The sequence below is a fragment of the Danio rerio genome, chromosome 23 (assembly GCF_049306965.1).
Source record: "Danio rerio strain Tuebingen ecotype United States chromosome 23, GRCz12tu, whole genome shotgun sequence".
NCBI classification, from domain to species: domain Eukaryota; kingdom Metazoa; phylum Chordata; class Actinopteri; order Cypriniformes; family Danionidae; genus Danio; species Danio rerio.
In genome coordinates, this window is record NC_133198.1 from 37284559 (window position 1) to 37301570 (window position 17012).

A 17012-nucleotide genomic window follows, 5' to 3' on the forward strand; every position below is an offset into this window, starting at 1 on the left:
GGGTAGAGCAGTTCTTTGGCTGGTTCCAACTCTACTCTTTCGCTCCTCCAAACACATTGCAAAATTTCTTGTTAGATAAGGTTCCAGAAATAACAACATACTACTGCAAGGACAAAGAAAGTCATGAGATCTGACAGGCAATGGGACTCTCTCTCTCTTCCTCTTACCCTTTCTTTCTGCTCCTGTCTCTTCCTCTCGCTCTTGCTTTCAGGGATGGGTGCTCCCCGAGGGCTGCGCCAGCCCTCCTTTCTCCTCACTCATTTACACCACTGCACTGATGCATGCTGGAATTGATAACACGGACACCTTCTCTTATCTTGTCTTACAGTAGTCTTTTGAGTAGGAGTCCTTTGTTACCCAACTGGCAAAGAGCAAAGGGATGTCACAGGTCTGTATGTGCTTCAACGAAGTTGAAAGTTCTGGCAGTTTGCTAAGAAAAGGTTTTCATAAAAGAATCAATTGATGTAAACTAACATATATCACCACATATCGATCAATATTCTATCATTGTAAGTCTGTGTGAACAGGAAGTTGCTGAGACTTTTATTTCAGTATATTGATGTACTTCCAACTGAAACAGAATATTGAGTAGAAGGCAGGGCTTCTTTTTGCACATCATTCCCTCATAGCAAATAAACAGTAAGAGGGGCGTGGTTAAGAACATTATGGCAGAAGCCCTGAAGTTATTGTCAACAGTGAAGAACTGCCACTTCAAGTCAAGTGCAAGTGATTTACAAGTTAAGTCACGCAAATGAGGCAGTGCAAATTAAGTGGTGTGGTTTGAATGTTTTGTGCGATTGACGGTTTTAACTCGCGAATCGCTCGAGTTGGAAAATCTAAGCTTCGGCGGACATTTGCACGGCGTTAACCAATCATGAGCTTTGTCTTGTTGGGGCGTGATTTATGAGTAGTGCCTGTTGTTGGTGTCCCGGGGGGAAATTCTCCTGCCAACACCGGACAACAGTTCATCAAACTGGGCTTGGCTCAGTCTGAAGCACCGCTGAAAGCTTCCATCATCCAGGTATAGTTTCTGGAGGAGTTTATGAACTCACAGAGCTGAGTGCACCTCTGAATGGATATAATTGACTTAGACACTGCTCCAAACAAATCTACTCTGTTTTTAAGCCTTCATAAAGCACATAAACCCAGCTATTCTCTCAATAAAATCCAAGTTAGCCATTTAGCAATGAAGCTAGAGTCACTTAGAGTGAAAAGGGAGTGTCACTGGGAGTGAAAGATCTTGAGGAGGAACTATGGACCAGTTTGTGACCAAGGTGAATGGTGGATAAGGATTAAAGCAGAAGTGGCAGACCTGTATGGTGAGCCAAACCTAGTCACAGAAATAAAGATGAACTGGTTAAGATAGCTGGGTCACCTAGAGAAATTGGCCAAGCAGAGAGCTGTTAAGAAAGTGTACAAACAAGTTTGAAGGAAGAAGACATCCTGGAAGGCCATGGAAGAGGTGGTTAGATGGCGTAGAAGAAGATCTACGTTTCTTAGGAGTGTGTGCTTGGAAAAATCAAGCATTAAAAGGTTAAAAAGGCCAAGGCTTTACAAGGGCCGTAGTGCCCCTGGAAGAAGAAGAAGAACTGTAAACCAGAACCAAATTCAGTTAACACCCTCTCGGTATGTCGGTATGGAAAACTTGATCAATGATGCATTGATGAGTATGTGCATTTCAAACCGTTATTATTCTACATGAATCCACCCTTCTTTTCTCTGTCTTAATAGCATTACAATGTATCTGTCACAACCAAGTAATTCATTTCTATTCGACAGAAACCACAACAAGGTTTTTGCCAAGGGGACGGATGTTGGTAAGTGCTGCCGTGGCGACAGTAATGCGCAATGCATTACATCGATAGATGGCAAAGAGAAATGGGAACCGATGGACAGCTCCTGCAGACAGTAGAAACGCTTCATGGCCTGTTGATGAATCGCAAATAGAGGATCAGGGTCTGGCACATGAAAGCGATTTGGAGGAGGGAAGGAGGGGGTTAGCAAGAGAGAGAGACTCCCTTTACACTCACCATGTCAGGCCTCAGTCTTTGACTTCGGTTGGGACTAATGATCGGTCTGATATGGGCAAGTAATTGGTGTCTAGGGATGTTAGACTACAGTGTCTTATGTATAACATAATAGACAGCCAGAATGGACCAGTATAGGGTGCAATATTTAGTCAGGAAGGCGATGCACGCATACCGTGAAAGGCAATTAAAACTAAGGGACTGACATTCGGGTGATGCACTGCCCAATTACGAGGGCAGGACTGGGCAAGCAATTACAACCGTTTTGGCAGAAGCATATGTAGTCTTATTCTCTGCTTAGGTCTGATTATGAATTGGCTTATGTTTGTAGGCAAATGTGAAAAGTTAAGAAGTAATATCTGAGGTTGTTGACCTCATAACTTAACGCAGAGGTTAAAATCCTTGTAGTCTTGAATAAACATTGGCTACATTCACAGAGCAGCTGGAATCGGCTGTCAGTCTTTAGACATCTCACCCATTACTAAGCCATGACTTAAAATGTTATTGACCAGTCCTACCTAGTTATTCTCTGACAAAATTTTTGCTTGTTTTGGGGAGTTTCAAAGTCTTAGGTTTAATTCTGTAAGATTGCCAGCAGGCATGTGCCACCTTAAAGTCCACTATGAAACAAAGAAGAAAAACATGTTTTACTCTGACAACTATTTTAAATGGCCGACGCTGTGGCACAGTGGATAGCACTGTCACCTTACAGTAAAAAGGTCGCTAGTTTGAGTATCGGCTGGGTCAGTCGGCATTTCTATGTGGGGTTTAATGTTCTCCCCGTGTTTGTGTGGGTTTCCTCCGGGTACTCCAGTTTGCCCCACAAGTCCAAGACATGTGGTATAGGTGAATTGGGTAAGCTAAATTGTCCATATTGAATGAGAGTGTATGGGTGTTTCCCAGTGATGGGTTGCAGTTGGAAGTGCATGCGCTGCATAAATCCTAGTTTATACTTCTGTGTCAAGTGACCGGCATAACCAACTGCGCATGCAACGCGCGTAGCTGTGCATTTATACTTCTGCGCGCTGTCTCTGTTGGTCTTTTCCAAATTGCTAGTTGGCAGTGAGGTGTTAATGTGTCTCTTTTGAAGCAGGAACCGGCGGACGTGCAACAACTTTAACTATGAGGTAAACACAAAACAAAACTTTCCATCAGGAGCTCCTTCGATGGACTCCACACTTGTAAACAATCGCTCTATTGGGCTCGCGCCCGTCGCGCGGCTCTCTGTCCTGCCCAGACTTGTCAGCGCTACTAAGCCGACCAATCAGAGCTTGCGCTACACGTCGTTGTGATGTGTAGTTACATTTTTTGAGACGTGCACGTCAGTGAAGCTAACGGCAAAGGCGTAGGGCTATGCGTCAGCGCCGTAGCATACGCGTGCGCTTGATGCAGAAGTATAAATCAGCCTTAAAACTCCACACAGAAACTTTATGGCAAGTATCTACAAATAATGAAAGTCATAAAGGATTTGGTATAACATAGGGTGAATAAGTAAAGTATAATTTCTATTCAAGACCAACTTTAAGGGGAAAAAAGTGTGTTTGGTTAGATGATTCATTACTTTAAACAATATAGTTGTCAGTCACAAACACTGACTTCATTAATTTTTTTTATTTTGCAGACTTATCCAAAGCAACACGGTGTAGATGTTGTGAGAAGTCAAATTTCCTTTAGCATTTTGATTAAAGAAAACACAGATGGGTAACGTTTAAAATTGGGAGTGCTATTATTAGAGGATTAAGTGCACAGAAACAGATGTGTCTTCAGCCATTTCTTAAAAATGTCCAAAAGATGTGTAGTATTCATTGTATTATCAGTCACTGTGTATTCATAGTGTGATCATATTGCAAGCTAGGCTATTTGTTGTATGTGCTGACTCTCTAAATTTGAGTCATTTTATCAAATATTATTGTAACATCATCAGCATGTCTTTAAGTTGCATACATTGCTTTATTCTTAGCTTTCATGTCAATATTATTGACTGTTACATGAAGAGCCGGAAACGTAGAAAAAAAATCTAGAAATTTTAAATGAGCTATTTTTAAATGAAGTTTGATACAACCGCTTGTACATAATGACTTAATGCAAGACGTGTAAAGAAGGACATCAATGCTCTGTACATCCCAAATGTAAAACACATCCATTAGACAAACACACACTTAGCCTAACATCTAATTATCCAGCCAGGGAGGAACAAAACGACGCTTATTTCTGGATGCAGACACCAGACAGTGTCCCCACGCCCACGCTCCTTTGCTCTCTGTTCCTTACTGTCCTCTCTCCCATCATTTAGTGTGTTAGACAGACCTAATTCACACAGAACTGCAGCGTGAGCACAGAAGCAAAAGCAGGTCTGTGATGTTCCACATGATCAAAAAAAATGTTAAAGAATAGACACACTCGGTTTCCGCCAGTTCCTCCTACTTGCCCCAGTCGCACATCACAGGGGTGCAGAAGCAGCCGGTCTTTTCTCTTCTTTTTGATTTGCGCCAGAGAAAAAGAAAGTGTTTGTCCCTAATTAGCTTCCCTTGCTCCCGCTTCCACACAAGATTTTAATTATGATTGGGTGTTGCAGTGGATGTGAAAGAGATGCATGGCTGACATCAAGGCGGAGCTGGCCAGGAGAGATACGCCATGAGCCCCCGCGAGCCATCTCGCGTTGTATGGAAGTCTTTGCTTCTTGGTGAAACAATGTCCTGTGAGGAAATGTTCGGCCGGGAGCCGCAGGACATGAAACTGGAGGCTGGGAACGGGGGGCAACGTACAGCTGTGTGTTTGCAAAAGCAACAGCCAGCACAGCAGGCCTCCGAATTCATGTTTCTGTAAAAGGTTCAGAGTAGGTGAGTGGGGAGGCTCTGTTACAGCCCACATATTGGACATGTATGGATACAGCTATGATTATATGCTGGGAAATGGGAGCATTCTTGTATTCATTTGGAGAGGAATGTAAGTTTGGGATAAAAGGAAACAAAAATGACTAATCACTTCACAGTCGCCACCTGCTTCACGGAGACTATCGAAGTTGGAGAGAAAAGTTTCAGACCTAATCAATCTGAGTCAGACTTTCTTAATGCCACTGACCTTGCAAGCATCCCCCGGGAGGAACGGCACACTAACATTCAGAGCACTTTGTTTTTAAGATGCAAGGCCAACTACTGAATGACCTGAGTCCTCCACACTACACCTGGCTCTAGAAGCACCTGACACCTGACCAGCACCTGCAGGAGCTCTCTGCTACAGATTAATACTGCTCGTTGAACTCTGTAACTTTGACAGAGTTTATCAGTTGGAGTGCTTCAGTTTCACTCATTTTCTCAGTATGCTCTTGTGAATTAGTCAATCGTTTCTGGTCAGTTTTGAGAGGGATGGCTTGATGGTGTACATTTTGTGGTAATACTAGTCTTATATAAATATTAGAATCTGTTCAACAATTGTTAACTGTTCCTATCTATCGATCGATCGATCGGTCGGTCGGTCGGTCGGTCTGTCTGTCTGTCTGTCTGTCTGTCTGTCTGTCTGTCTGTCTGTCTGTCTGTCTGTCTGTCTGTCTGTCTGTCTGTCTGTCTGTCTGTCTGTCTGTCTGTCTATCTATCTATCTTTCCATCCATCCATCCATTCATTCATCCATCCTTCCATCCTTCCATCCATCCTTCCATCCATCCATCCATCCATCCATCCATCCATCTATCCATTCAAATGGGCTATCATTCTATTAATTGTTCTATCATTCTATTTATTATTTACTTCTTGCATCCATCCATCAGTCCATCTTTCTATCAAGTGTTACATCCATCTATTGAATGCTGTCATTCCGTTTTTCCAATCAATCCCTCTGTCTTTCTTTCTTTTTGCCCATTCATCTGTCCAATCATCCATCAATCCATCCCTCCATCCATCAATCCAACCATCTGTTCATCTGTTTTTCTTTATTTTTGTCCATCCATCTATCAAATCTGGTAGATAAATGTAATTTCTTTGTGTCCATCCATCCATCCATCTATCCATCCATCCATCCATCCATCCATCCATCCATCCATCCATCCATCCATCCATCCATCCATCCATCCATCCATCCATATGTGTTTTATTTTGTCCAAAATTATTATGTTCATCTATCCATTTGTCCATCCATCCATCCATCCATCCATCCATCCATCCATCCGTCCATCCATCCATCCATCCATTCATCCATCAATGGCTATGTTGCACACAAGTTATGTACAATTTGTAAGTGAAGGATTTAAAAAAAAATGTATAAATATAATACAGTGCAGCAATAACATGGCGGTCAATGGAACAACTTCATGTTATAATTATGTGTTTTAATAAATAATTAAAAAGAAGTTAGATATAGATTATATGTTGGATCATCTCTTCAATTACATTTCTACTGTTTTAGGTTACTGTTGCGGTCTCTATTCAGTAAAAGCATCTTAGTGTTGTGGTCTCGATTCAGTATTAGTATCTTAGTCTTGCGATCTATTAAAATCATAATTTTAGGGTGCACTCACACTTTGCTTTCTGAACCATGCCGAGGCAAATTTCCTAGTTTGTGGACAAGTGTGTGCTCCGAATCATCCCCAGGCGCGGTTCCTGTTAAACTGTACAGTCACATCATCGATGACGTAAGCGTGCTCAGGTTCAGAATGTTAAAGCAGTGTAAGCGCAGGCTGTCAGGGGAGAGGGGAATAGGGACAGGGACGCATCGGACAATTCAAGGCAACTGTAGCTAATGTGAGTACGCCCTGGGTATAGTGGCAACATTATTATGACCTATACAGGTTTTTAAACCTGTACCTCAAAGTTTTTAAGCTCAGAAAAAGTTCTCAAAGTTCTTTATAGCTGCAGTATATACATTTAGCTGCATTTCAATTAAAGAAAAGTAACTCAGAGTTCTAGTTCAACATAAACCTTGCCTTCTTGTTACAGTTTAGTGTAAGTTTTAAAAAGAAAACTTTTGGATGTGGGAAGACTAGCAGTCGATATGTTTTTCTTCAGTCAAGCAAACATATTCACATTTACTTCTTCACCTTATCGCAGATCAATGGGCAATAGAGAGGCCCTGATATTTATGGATTCTGTAATTTTTCTTCCCAATCAGATTCCACTAGGCTTTGTTTTGCTGACATGAACAATGTTTTCCTAAAACATTCAAAGTGAAATTGTCACTGACCCATTATAATGTCCCCAACCCGATATACTCTCTTTGTTTTATTCATTCAGCCTCTTAGCAGGACAAAATGAGTGCAGATACTCTTATATGTGAAAAACCGCTTCAAGCATGTCCAGCGAAGCCATCAGTGATGCACCAGAAAAGCCTCACATCACTGAAGAATTGTGTCTACAAACAATACGATATTACAAAGCCATGTTATAAAGGTCAGAGTAGAATGTAGTTTATTTTAGTGTAAATTTTGACTCGTCCGACAGCCTTGTTTGTGCATTCAGGTTCCGTCTTCAGTCTAGCGCTGGATTTGTCAGTGGGTGTGCAAGTCTGATCCTGAATCCACAGTGTTTATCAGAGATGCTCTGGTTTCTTTGTAAGGAAGGTTATGTGTGCAGTAGGATGATGGGATTGTAAAAGCCTAGCGGGTGGTCAAATACATTCTAACATGAGATGGTCTTTGTCAGTAACTGGTCAAACAAGAAACTAACCTCATTGTAATCTAAGGATTTATAACACCATATAAAGCAAACACAGAACAGATTTCGTCTTATTGTTAAAGTACTGTGTTTAATGATTGTTTGTTATGCGTTATGTGGCTGTGCTCTGCTCCAGTCGCACATTTTATGGCTTCCAATTAATGATCAAGAATAAAGCAGCAAAGTTTCTACTTGGGTATTTCCAGAATTTATAAGACAATTGCCAGCGTTATGTCTGAATACAAACAGCATATTTTCTGTATTCGGCATTATATGTTCACGTCTATTATATGCACATTTATGATTTCTCTCTGAAAGTACACAGAAAAACAATATTAGCGAAGCCAGGAGTGTAACTAACATTTAGTTTAAAGCTACAGTATGCATGTCTTATGATTTATGTTGAAATGTATATAATATTTACATATTTGTGTACTAGAAATGAAGTTCTATCATGTAATGAATGCCCACTGTTTTAAAAGAGTTTAAGGGTAACACTTAAAATCTCCAAAATGGCCAAGTTCATAGTTCAACACGAATGATGGACTATGCAGTTATTACAGTATTTATTAATCTCTGTTAACTATAAATATTGAGCTATGATTAATAAGTGTTGCACAAGACTTTATTCTTAAATAGTAAATTTATTAATGTTATAACATTAAAAAGTGTTACCAGTTCAGATTTTATTTATGATTAAATGTAAGCTAAAAGCTAATTCTTTCTGTCAGAAATGGTCTTGAACATTGAAATGCTTTTTTTATATAACCACTACATTTTAAGTATACAAACCGTACAATTTTGTAGTATTTTCTATTTATATTTTGTGACATATACAGTCAAAGTCAGAATTATTAGCCCCCCTGAATTATTAGCCCCCTGTTTATTCCCTCCATTACTGTTTAACGGAAAGATTTTTCAACACATTTCTAAACATAACAGTTTTAATAGCTCATTTCTAATAACTGATTTATCTATCTTTGTCATGATGACGGTAAATAATATTTGACTAGATAGAGTTAGGTTAACTAGGCAGGTTAGGGTAATTAGGCAAGTTATTGCATAACGATGGTTTGTTCTGTTGACTCAAAAAAAAAATTATAGTTCAAAGGGGCTAATAATTTTGACCCTAAAATGTTTTAAAAAAAAATAAAAACTGCTTTTATTCTAGGCAAAATAAAACAAATTAGACTTTCACCAGAAGAATAAATATGATCAGACATACTGTGAAAATTTCCTTGCTCTGTTAAACATCATTTGGAAAATATTTTAAAAAAGAAAAAAAATCAAAGGTGTGGCTAATAATTTTGACTTCAACTGTAAGTGGTATACAAACGCATAAATGGTGAGATGTAATAAATTGTCATATTTTATTGTCTTGCAAATCGAAATTGGTCACATTAAGCATTTCGACAGTGTACAGTTGCCTTGGTTACCTCAACTTGCCAACGTGACTATTGTTAGGTAAGGTCTATTTGGGGGCAGGTAAAAACCTGTGCTTGTAAACTTATTATATTACAGCTTTTTAACACTCATTTTGAAATCTGTACTTGTTTAAAAAATTTATGTCATCCTTCCTGTAATTTGAACAATATATATATATATAAAAAAAAACATTATACACATATAATCAGGGGCGGCTTTAGTGATTTGGGGGCTCTAAGCAACTCCAGCCATGGGGCCCAAGTCCTGAAAGGCACTCTTTCTACTTTTATATAATTTTAGTTATTTTGCTGATTTTATTTTTGTCAATCAATCTTCTTTTCTACGTTTTATCTTAATGTTAGTTGTAAATTAATTTTAAGAAAACTAACCATTTAAAATGTAGAGCTTACATTAATAAATATATATTTGAAGAGTTCAGATGCAAAAAAAGTGCCATCTGAAATTTCAATCTAAAATGAACATTTTTCTCAGCCTCCTTTGTTTATGTTGAGATGTTTTACTTTAAAGACCAGGAAAATGACTTATTCTTTGCCATAAAAGTGATATTACAGAACATACACACAAGAGCCTGATGAAAATACACATTTTAGAAGAAACTTTCAGACGGCATTTAGAGGTTTTTGTATCAAAACTCTTAAATTTATAAATTTGACTGCTGTATTGCTACATGTATTTTATTTTACAATATATAATTACATACCATTACACTAGTATAATAATATTATGTTTTATTGTAAATTACTATCTATCCATCCATCATCCATCATCCATCATCTATCTATCTATCTATCTATCTATCTATCTATCTATCTATCTATCTATCTATCTATCTATCTATCTATCTATCTATCTATCTATCTATCTATCTATCTATCTATCTATCTATCTATCTATCTATCTATCTATCTATCTATCTATCTATCTATCTATCTATTTGTCTATCTGTATATAATTTTCTTTACTTCCTTTCCCACTTATTTAAATATACTTTCAGTTATCTTGTATACATGTATGTGTAACCCTATGTATATGTATGTTCCCTGAGCTCCTATATACCACACACACAAAAATCCTTGTGTCTGCGCACACTTGGCGAGTTAATCTGATTCTGATTTCACTCTTTTAGATAATTTCTAATTGTTTAAACTGGTATTATTACTCACAATAATAGTTACAATACTCCCATAAAGCTGTTGTATGCATATCTTCATGCTTGGCTGGCGCACGCAAAAGACAAACAAACCATATTCTCTGTGATTGTAATAAATGTGCATAGATACATCGACAGGTGGTGCAACGGACCGGTGTTTAAGACTACAGACTAACTGTATATTTCACCATAAAGGCTTGGAGCGCGCTCAATGTCGCCGCCTGGCCGCGGCGCGAGATAAACGACTCTGGCAGTGTGTTGCGTTCCCGGAGACTCAAAACGAGGCTGCGTCTCGATGAGGGCGCGCGGACTGCATTCCTCCTCATTCATGCCGTACTGAGACTTCACACTCGGAAAGTGCACGCGGAGCTTTACACACTGCTGCCGAGGAAATGTACTCAAGTTTGAGATTTTACGCATGGCGAGGATAATAAACCAAGGCATCAAGAGCACAAGTGAGTATCCTCGGCTCTTTACGCACAGGCGCTACTTTTCCATGCAGTTTTGTCTGGAGGAAAATGCAGTTTTTTGGGTGATCAGATGTGCGTCGCGCGCTGTTTTCTTCAGCGTTCACCGTGAATGTATCGATACTTGATTGCGACGGAGCAGCAGAGCAGTGCGATGTGGTCATTTTAAATGCGGTTTGACACCTCGGCGTCTATTAACTGACGCATTAAACAAGCTGATGTCTGTGCTGAGCTGCAATAGCGGATGACTAACTTGGTTAGATTCCCTGTGGTTTAATTACTGAAATAAGTAACATGCAGGTTATGTGGGTACAGGGGCGTTCTCTGGGAATATGCAGAATGTAAGCGATGCTTTTGCTGGATAGCTCAGCTTACCACTGCATATCACACTTTTAGGGATAAGCTTAACTGCTAGGGAGGGGTGTTGGATGCGTTTTTAAACACATAAACCAGGCTCTGTCCAGCTCCTCTCAATTGTTTAGTTATTTGGCTATTGGATTGTCAGTATCAGTGTGACAGTTATGTGGGTTGGCTGTCTGTAAAATCTCGCCAACACTGATTCAACCGGGAATTGGCAAAATTGGATGTAGGTTAGAACTGTCGGGCTTGCATTGGAGAGGAAGAAATTTAGACCAATTTCTCATTTGCAATTTAACGCGTGGAGTATCTACTTATGGCATTCACATATAAACCTCTATCAGATTATAAAATCTTATACTACTTATATGGCGATTGAATGACCTCTTATGTGAAACAGGCTTTGGCTTTTTGTTAGGCGGGCAACTGTTAGATAGTCGAAGATTATGTGTGTTTATGTGTATGCACGAGATTCTCTGCTTTATTTCACTGAGGATGTCAGTAAAGTCTGCTTTGTACTTGAACGTATTGTTGCGCTTTTTTAAGAACAAAGAGGTAATCTGGTATGTGCTTGTTGTGAGTGAACTGAAAGATTGCGTTTCTCAGCTTTCTAGCTTGTCCATCTACGGAGGATTGGTTTTTCAGACGAAGGAGCTTCACACTAGGAAGAATGCATTTTTTTTATTAAAATGAAAGTTTTAAACGGAGAGCTCAAAATTAACCATGAACATTTATCGACATTTAGTCATTTAAACGTAGACTTCAACCACAGTCAGCATTTAGCACTCGAATCTGGATTGAGTATTTTCTAACTGCGAGTGCGCGTCTTCTGTTCAAAAGTTACATGTTTTATGTAAACATCCTATTCCATGCTTATTGAAAACCTGTTGTTTGTATAAAACGCATCCCTTATGAACAGAACCGCTAGAAAATAGTAATGTTTATATTTTGGTAAGTTATTAAACCTCCGTTTACGGTTATTTTGTAGCGATGGACATTCTAGGGGTTTTAATCTATTTCATAACTGTTTTCTATCGGATTCACGGTCTATATGCTTCATTTACCAGGCTAATTTTGATGAAGCAATATTTGTAAATATGATTATACCTACAACAATCTGTTGACAAATGGTGTGAAGAATAAAACAAAACGCATTCAGTCGCTCAAATGTTTGTTTACAGACTTTCTGTCAGCAGACTGAATGCATTTATTGACATTAAATATTCTGCATTAAGTGAATCATAATGTTAATGTTTTGCATTTTGGCTAACCATATATACTAACATGAAATACTCATTTGTCTCGATTTATTAAAATAACCAGCCATTCTGTTGACTGATCGAATTGTGTTTTGCATTCAATGTAAGAGCTATTCTTGAATTAGACACCCCGCCCCCTTTTTCTTATATAGATATTAACGTTAGCTACAACTAATGAACTAAATTGTTTTCCCAAAATAAACCACTTAGTTTGCATTCAGTCTCTGGTAGTTTGATGCAGTTTGTGTTATGAAGTGATGCTAGAGTATCAATCTCAACGTTACAGGCTTAAATGTCCACCTTTATGTCAAAGCAGTTCACCTCAGTGGGAAACGAAGTGCACCATGTCAGAATTAATCTCACTTTGAGTGGTTCTGTTCGGCGCACTCGGCCTTTGCTGTGATTGACGGATGTTTTAAATATCCCTGACATTCTCACCTTCGAGCTTGTCAGTGCCAGCCTCCTCTTGTGTCTTTCTGTCGGTGTGGAGTGGGCTTTATTAAAGGTCCGTGCCCACTTTACATGAGGCGTTGCGTGTAGACACCTTTGGCGCCTTTTTCCACTTTAATAACATCTATGGCGTTTACAGGACGTCACAGTTCTAGTCACAAGCTTGCATGGCATTTATAAATGAGAAGACTGCGGCTAGCAGTCACACTTTGTGGCTTATTGCTGGGAATGTTACCAGAAAATCATTGGTTGATTTTATTTTATTTATGTTTTATGACTGAAGCTGTGTTGAACTCCATTGGCCAATAGTGGTTTAGTGTTTACTGTTTACCAAGCAAGTTCTAAAATGAGTTATTGGAAGGAAAGAATGTTCAAATGAGACTAAAGTAGGTTCTTGAAAGAAAAATATAAAACTTTAGACATTTGAGTTATTGCCAGTGGTGGTAAGTACCTTCCATACTCAAAATCTTGCCCACAAGCATCTCTTCTTCACATTCTTCCGCTTTAGCTACCAGTTTGCTGTTTCATGTTTTACTTTTTTTGAATAGACGACTTTCTCATTACTTGCCTTTTTAGTTTGCTTCAATATCACTTCTAGGACAGACAATGATATCTTTTTGATTGAGTTTATCATAAAACACAAGTTTATTTAATTTACTTTTCCAATCCATTATCAGCTCTTTCTGCACCTCAAATCTGCGGAGACGTCAAACTAACACAATAAAGGCAGTCAGGCCTGAAGTGTTTTGAAGCTGACTGTATCAGATCAGAGGAAGAGATAATAAAATTGTTTCTGTCTTCACTTTTCTTCTACTATGTACGTTTATATAAGTGCACACCGACGGCTGGCAGATGGTTATCCCTCTGAGAAAGCGTGTGATATTTAGACGCCATAGAAATCTGACAGGAATAGAGATTAGTTTTTCATTTTTTTTATGTGATCAGTCTTATTAGCAGGCCTACTGTGTTGTATATTTTTAGTGCCTTGGTACGACGTGCAAAGAGCGATGCTGCATCAAATTCATTACCATTTCCTTTTACTGAGTTATTGAGTGCGTATAAATAGTGCTTTGGCTTGAGCAGGGTTTGGAGATTGAAGGGTCAGACCATGTTTTGTTTGTCATGGCCGTCGTCCAGAGGAGATGCAGCTTTTCCCGCTCCCACAACAGACTGGAGGTCTCAGCTGGGAACCTCAGTGTAGGATCAGTGCCACTCTCATGATGTCAGGACCGCAATGATGAGCTCTCATTCTTCTTGTGTTTTCCCGTCCTCTTTCTTTTCCACCACTCACTGAAATAAAAGAGCTAGCAGCTGATTTAGGAGGATAAAAAAGCCATTTGCATTCCTTTGTTTAGAGCTGCTGTATTTCTTGTTCTGCTGTCAACGTATGAGGCGGCTTGTGAGATTAGCAGCTTTCTTTGGTGACCACTGAAGCTTGACCATGACCAACAGAGTATCTCATTCCAGAAAAGATGAGTCAGCTTTATATTCAAATGCTGTATGATATTATATACTTCCTTCCTCTGGGAATTAGACATATGCTGATGTTCAGTATTACAATATACCATGATAATGAACATCCGCTGAATTGATATTCTGGCACTTCTAAATATTGTGATTTAGGGCTGCACAATTTATCTTTTTGGCATTGATATCACAGTCTGCAATAGTCTCATCGTACAGTAGCATGTGCAATATCCAGTAATGATTATGGTTAATCAGGTACAATAGATGGTCATTGCAAAGTTTTTTCATAATGTTGTGAAAGTTTATCATTTGCATATTTTGTGACCTATTATTATTATTATTATTATTATTATTATTAATATTAAGCATTTCAAGAGAATATGAAAGCACAAGAAATTATTAATTTTGAAGCTTTAGATTAAAAAGATTTATACGATGAAGACTATACAGTAGGGTACAGAAGAATATACAGTATGGTTGGGCGATGTCGACCAATTAGGTATCGTACAATGTCTAATGTGAAACATCGCGATGTGTGATAGGGTGAATTAATTATTTATGAATAATTAAACCCTACAGTTTATACAGTGATATTTTTAATTAAATTTGTTCAAGTTTAGTGTCTGAATGCTATATGAAGAAAATCATAAAAGGCCTTAACACCTTTATTTCATTTGCATCTTTACTCTCTTGTATTTATCTGTGCTTGTGATTTGGTTATGTATTATGCAGAATAATCAAACACGATCTCATGATATTTCATAACTTTTTAATTTAGTGGCTAATTCGTATGAATTCTTACAATTTGGTATGATTTGTTCATCCCTCAATGATGGTTAGGTTTAGGGGTGGGGTTTCCATTTTAAAATCAAACATTTTCGTATGACTGAACTCGTATGAATTCATACAAATTAGCCACTAAACTGACAAAAACGTAAAATCAAGCTGAATAATGCTAATAGTAATCCACCTAAAATTATGAAATCTTTCAACGACAACAACAACAACAACAACAACAACCACAGTTTTTCAGGTCATCTAGTGAAATTGTATTTATTGCAAAATACTGCAATATTTTTTTCAATTATGTGCAGCTCTGCTGTTATTAATTATTAAATATTTAAACTTTTTTTTAAAGAATATACACAACATTGTATTTGCAGTGGTTTTATATCAGCACCAATTGCTTGAAGACTTATGTGGTTAGCTTAATAGTGATCATTTTCGCATGTGAATTTGGGTTGCTACATGCTGAATCTGTCGATTGAAAACAAGGCTATTTTACATTAACACTGCAATAAGGCTCCAATAGTTAACATTAGTTAATTTAATTAAACTCATGATAAAAGATACAAAAGCTTTTTTTTAAATCTAAGCTGGTGTTTATTTCTTATGCAATGACAAGTAAAGTGTTAAAATCAGTCACAATCTGACTACAAGTCGTAATTGCTTTATTTGATTAGCTATTAGGAGTTAATAAGTAATTAAATTAGGTAGTATTTTTCAAACTAATATTAATACAGAACCTGTAATAAATGAGAGACTTTTCTCACTGTTTAATTTGAACCAGTTTACCACTTACTAATGAGACTATTTATAAATATTTTGCAGTTTAATTTGGTTGAGACATTTTTCTATGAGCATGTATGTACAATAACGCAATACGTTAATTATTTTATGTTATTATACTTGTTTAAGTAACTTATTTTGCAGGTCAATTTTGTGAAACTTAATTAAATTCAAGTTTATTAGTATGGTGCTTCTCACAATAATTGTCATTCACTGACTGTACTACATTCAATGTCAAATTAAAAAAGGTCAAGGAGTTGTGTTTAGCAATATGAACATAGTTAACCTGCACTTATACAGTGTATAGTGTCCTTCCAAAAAGGTGATGTCTATTTGTTTATACATGTTTAATGAAGTGTTTGTGTTGTCCTTGAAGTACTTGGAGGGTGAATATAACTGTATAACTGATACTCTTTATCAAAGGATAATATTGTGTACTATTATAAAAGCTTCATCAATTAATCGCAACAAGACAATTCGATATTGTCATAAGCCTAGGAATAGATGAGTGATGCGTTTATGATGGGGTAAGTGTATCTAAAAGCTTTCCCTTTTAGGAAAATAACTAACCTGTTAATCCTTGACCCAGTTCTCGGAGTTTACTTCAGCTATTCGAGTCATGATAGAAATACCAAGTGTGACCTTTGACCTCATTGTAAGGTTGCATACCATAGTGAACGAACGTGTGAAGGGCCCTCGAATGAGCTTTTGTAGCTTTTGCCCATCTTGGGTCAGCCCTTGACCTCTTAACGCATATTGAACATTACATCAGTTAGCATTATTAGTGATACACGCTGTTAGAATTAAATTACAACTTCTGGGACTGTTAATGTGCATCAATACCCGTCAGTGGTGTGGATTTCTCTTTTGGGACGGGGTGTGGGGGACCTTTCCACTCACCTCTCCTTTCTAGTTTCCAGGACAGCGCATCTATCCCTCGGCCTTATCGGGACTTGGATCCGATCAATGCTATCTGCCATCTGCCTGCAGACTACAGCTTTACCACCACCCTCTGTGGAGTTTTCTATGGCCCCTACAACTGATCCTGGATAGCATTGTCATGGCACTCACAGTGTATTATGTTAAGCATAGGGTAGGTTTCACTGATGCCAAACCAGCTGTTAAGGGTATTATTAACTGGTGCCGTGGTGTTTTTCTCTTTTCGTTAGCCTGTTTT

The 17012-nt window shown here is 38.1% G+C and overlaps 1 protein-coding gene across 2 annotated transcripts in view; it reads left to right on the top strand.

Annotated features, from left to right (window-relative positions):
• The first annotated feature begins 10542 nt into the window (after positions 1 to 10542).
• Positions 10543 to 17012, top strand: part of plxna1a (plexin A1a) — a 424291-nt gene continuing 417821 nt past the window's right edge. For both annotated transcript variants that reach the window (XM_017353686.4, XM_003201217.7), the window contains exon 1: positions 10543 to 10721. The gene's annotated coding sequence lies outside the window, so the exon portion shown is untranslated. The remainder of the gene's footprint in view (positions 10722 to 17012) is intronic.